The following is a 5,486-nucleotide window of genomic DNA, read 5'->3' as shown; positions in this document are numbered from 1 at the left end:
CGCCCGCCCTGCCTGCCTGTCTGGCTGTCTCCCTTTCCCCGCACGCAAGCCCGGTAGGTCGCAGAGCGTCTCCTGCACACGCGCAGGAGACGCTCTTGCACTTTCGGGGGGATTTAAACATTCCCCCGAAATTTTTTTCAACTTTTTTTATTTTTGTGCACATGTGGGGACTGGCCCACGTGTGCACAAACCTCCCCCAGCCCCCCAAGTGCCCCCGAAGTGCAGATATAGATATCCGCACGGAGGGGGCAACTTGGCTATTAGTATAAGGAACGGAGGGGGCAACTTGGCTATTAGTATAAGGATGTAATGAAATTGACAAGGCTTTTTCCCTAGGGTTTCAGAAGGATTTGCTTAGTAGGTAAAGACAAAAAGGAGGCTTGTCATTTTACTTTTGCTAGCTGGAATAAAATGGACAAAACTCTCCGCAGCAAAGGAAATGAGATGTGTGCTGCTTCTGCATGGTGAGGGTTCTCCACATTATTTTTTAAAACATTTCTGTGCTGCCTTTCCACCCAGTTCAGGGGTTCTCAAGGTGACAAATAATGAAACATTTCGAACACTAAAAAAAAATTCAAAATACATATACATGTATTTAAAATATTTAAATGAAACATTAAAACACACAAATAGGGAGGAGGGCTAATAAGAGTTAGTGAGAAAATACCAAGCAAAAGTCTTCACCTGATGATGGACAACAGTGATAGAGGGAAGCAGATGAATCTTCCTGGAGAGGGAGTTTCAAAGTTTTGGTGTCACAACCTAGAAGGCCTTTCTCAAGTTTATTTTATTTCTTAGTTAAATTTATATCCCGCCCTTCCCAAAGTGGGCTCAGGGCAGGTAACATCAGGGTACATAAACAGAGAATTCTAAAAACAGTATAGATAGTTCTTAAGACCGCTAAAACCATTAAACAACTAAAATATCGCAGTTTCTGTTGGGAGCTAGACTGATGGGAGCTGGAGTCACACCAAGCTCATAGAACCAAGACTCTGCATAGGGCAGATGGTCAGGGCAGATGGTCTGGACAGCTTCTATGCAGGGAGACTAACTAGTTGAGTGTCCACTGCCTCAACCAAAAGCCTGGTGGAACAGCTCTGTTTTATGGGCCCTTTCTAGCCATACTTAGCCATAGATGGCAGGGGCACCAAAAGCAGGGCTTCTAAAGATGACTGGAGTGGTCATGTTGATTTATATGGGAAAAGCTGGTCCTTCAGGTATGCTATCTTCAAGCCATGTAACGCTTTAAAGGCCAATACCTTGGGACTAGAAGCAAACTGGGAGCCAGTGTAGATGGAACACACCTGGAGTGATAGGGTCCCTATGGCCCACTCTAGTCAATGTTCTGGTGTCAGCATTCTGTAGCAACTATAACTTCCTGACAATTTCAAGGGCAGCCCCACACAGAGCTCATAGCAGTAGTCTAATCTATATGTTACTATTGGGTTAAATGTAAAAAAATCATTTGCCTTGGAAGCAGGGAAGCTTTGCACAGTATCCCCAATCCTCCCCGTTTCCCAGTTAAGGGAAACAAACAAATTCAAACAAATTACAAAGATGATCTGACTCCAATGGTAACAAGAGAAAAAAATTACTTACAAAAATTGAAGTACATCTTACATGACATATTCATGTAGGTACATTAAACTTACTGTGACCAGATTAACTTCAAAAAGACCAATTTGCTACAGCTACAAGTCCAGATAAGAGAGAGAATAAGAGAGGCCCTATATAAGATAAAACAGAAGGCAAGCAATGGCCAAAGAGGCTCAACATCTAACCGAGGAGAGGGTGCAGCCAAGTACCATGTGTACCTGAGTGAGAGCATTTCTTAACCCTTTCCCTCCCTGATCCTCTGGCATGCAGAGTTACAATATCCAACAGTTACCATAGTGCCAACAAGATCTTTGTGCCCAAGAATGGTCACAGCTGGCTCACCAGCCAAAGCTGGTAAAGGGATCCCTGCCCACTGTTGCCATCTGTTTATCCAACAGGAGGCGTGGGTTCAACAGAACCCCCAACCTACAAACCTGCTCCTTTAGGGGGAATGCAACCCCATCCAGGACTGGAGATATCCCAGTTCCTGTGTCAGACCTTACGTCCACCAGTAGCACCTCTGTTTTGTCAGAATGTTCAGGCTGTTAGTCCTCATCCATCACAAAACTGCCTCCAGGCACTTGTTCTCAGTTTCCCCAGCCTCCTGGGATCTGCTGGAGGCACAAGATAGAACAGATTGTTATCCACATATTGGTAGCAACTCAGCACAAACCTCTGGATTACCCCTCCCAGAGACCTCATGTAGATGTTTAAAAACATGGAGGACAAGATGGAACCTCTCATAGGCCAGAGGCCAAGGAGTACTCCTGCACCACACTCTGAGACCTACCTTCATCATAGAACTAAAATCACTCCAAAGTGGTCCATCCCAGTCCCAGTCTTAAAAGGCGATCCAGAGGTATACCTTGATTGATGTTATCAAAAGCTGCTGAGATGCCCAGGAGAATTTTTCAAAGTATTTTATTACTTTGTTTTTTTCACAAACAGATACATACATATAGCAATACAGATATTTCTGTGATTAATGACAACATCTTTATAATGGGTGATAATACAGTAGTGTATTATGAAGAACAATTACATTTTAGACGCCTTAATACACAACATTTCAATAGAACGTATTTAGAGTATCTAAAATCGAAGCATACTTCTTTGGTTGACAAATATTCTAGAAAAGGGAGGCAGGTTGGTACAAATTTTGATGTTAAAAAACCCTGTGTTCTTTGATAAGACAGATTCAGGCCCAGATCTGGATAGCCCAGGCAAGCCCAGTTTTGTCAGATCTTGGAAGCTAAGCAGGGTCAATTCTGGTTAGTACTTGGATGGGAGACTTCCCTGGAATACCAAGTCAGGAGGACAGGGGTAGGTTTTGTTCAGCCACCTCTCTGAATATCTTCCAGGCCCCCAGTAGGGGTCAGTCACCAGAGGTTGACATGACTTCCAGGTACAGACACACAAATACAAAAAACAAACAACAACAAAAAAGACAGATTCAGTAAGTTTGTCTAATGTGCAAAACTCACACACTTTACCCATCCAGTCTGAGACTGTTAATTTCATATTGTTTTTCCAAGATCTGGCTAACGTATATCTAGCTGCCACACAAAGAAGCACTATTAAATCTTTGTTGAGCAGTCGTGGGGAGCTGTCATGCCACAAATTTAGAATCAGCATTTCAGCCTCTAATAGTAATCTGATGTTGTAGATATGCTGTATGACCAAAGACCAAAATGACTGAACATGTGTGCAGCTCAACCAGCAATGCCAGTACAAGCCAACCTCCCCACAGCCTCTCCAACAAGATGGTGAGGCAGATGACTGCATGTGGTGTATTTTTTGTGGCGTAAGATACCACCTAGAAATCAGTTTGAAGAATTGTGTCCTAATGTCCATTCTTTTGGACTAGACGTATGTTGAGCTCCAAATAGACTGCCATTGTGATTGAGTGAGGATTTTGTTGCATCGAAGATGTTAGAATTATTGAATATAAGATGGAAATTTTTATAGGACAAAAGTGGAGTTTTTATTATAACTTCAAAATCCATTAAAAGTCTCGATAAACCTAATTTAATGTTGGGTAGACTTACTAAATGAGCAAGTTGTAAGTAATGGAACCACGGTAATGTGTTATTGATTTTAGTGTCTAACACATTTTTTTCTAGGATTAAGCCTTTTTTTTGTGATGTCTGAACCTGGTTAAATTATTGTTTTTTAAAAGTGGGAATGAATTATTCTGCAGTGCTGGTATGAACCAAGATTGCCCCATGAAAGCAGATATTGGAGATGTAGAAGGTGCTAGAATTTTTCTATGTCTGTCCCAGACCTTCAAAGTGGTAAGTAGGAAATGGTTGTTAGGTATTGAAACTGGTCTTTCTACATTTGTGTTCCAAATGCTTTCTTGCAGGAGTCTGTCAGATGAGTAGGTTTGTTCTATCAAAAGCCAGTCTGGTGCCGTTATCATGATCAAGTTTGTTAATTGAGCTGCACTGTAATAAGCCATCAAATTTGGATATGCTATGCCACCTTCTTTTACCAGACTGCACAGTGTTTGAAAACTGATCCTAGCTTTTTAGAGTCCCATAAAAAAGGCATTTAACATCTTTTGCCAGCTTCTGATGAGTGCTGCAGATAACCCAATAGGAAGCGTTCATCAGCGAACATACTGATTTTGAATTCTGTAGTTTGGATTGGTATCCTTTTTATCTTTGAATTTGTATGAATTGCCATAGCCAAAGGTTCCAGTGCAAGAGCAAACAATATGGGCAACAAGGGACAGCCTTGCATAGTGCCTCTTTGAGGAGCAAAACTTTCTGAATAAGTGTTGTTGACTTTCACCTTGGTTTTGGGATCAACATATAAGGAGTGAATGGTACATTTAAAGCCTTCTCCAGATCCCATGTATTTTAACAAGTGATGGAAGTATTCAGGTTCCAAAGAGTCAAATGCCTTTTTGATGTCCAGGGAAAGAATCACCCAAAGCAATTGTTTTTGATGACAATTATTGATTACATTTAGGGTTTTTCGGCTATTTTCTGTTATGTTGTGGGCAATGTTCCCTCTAAGCTCCACAGTGTTGTGAGCATACCTTGTGAACAAAAACGCTAGTAGCATTAAAGTTGTGAGCGAGTCTACATTCAACTATTGCGTAAATTAGTTTTTTTTCAATTATTTCCATAACATTGTAAAAATCTCAGAATAAATTCTTTTAAATTACATTTAAACTATATTTTAAGACTAATTTAAACATTATAAGAGAAAACAGAATCAAATCAAATTTCACCCACCCCTTTCCACTATATTGGTAGACCTGGCCTCTGAAGAACAGGTCTACCCTCCCCTTTTCACTATATTAGTAGATCTGGCCTCCAGAGAAGAGGTCTACCCATCAGAATCTGCTATATTGTTAGACCTGGCCTCCAACTGTTGCCTTGTGCTGAGCCTTAGAAAACATACCAGCACATTGGGGGTGGGGTGGGGGCGGAGGGGGAGCTCTTGCAGTCTACTTTGTTATTTTTTTAGTGAAATATGACAACCAGCATTACAGCTCAAGTGTAACAGAGGAGGAACAATCACTGTCAGAACCCTGCCTAACCTAACTAACAGGAAGTTGCTTAAATGTTATCAACCTGCCCATCCCACTTTTCCCTGTGACTCAAGGCAGCTTACAAATCATACTGAAAAGCACAACAGGGTTGTGCAAAAAAAAAATCATTTTCCACGGCTCCATTGTAGTCTGTGGGGAGCATTATAGTCAATTGGCCACATGGGCTATAATGGAGAATCAATCTGGGGGTATTTGAGGCTCTGTGGGGGGAGGTTAGCTAGGGGCATCAAATTTGCAGCATGGGTGCTGCTGCCTCTCCTCAAAAATCCCCCCAAATTTCAAAAAGATTGGACCAAAGGGTCCAATCCTATGAGCCCCAGAAGGA

The sequence above is a fragment of the Gekko japonicus genome, unplaced genomic scaffold, assembly GCF_001447785.1.
Source record: "Gekko japonicus isolate JY-2015 unplaced genomic scaffold, Gekko_japonicus_V1.1 scaffold115, whole genome shotgun sequence".
NCBI lineage: Eukaryota > Metazoa > Chordata > Lepidosauria > Squamata > Gekkonidae > Gekko > Gekko japonicus.
This window is presented reverse-complemented; position numbering follows the sequence as displayed.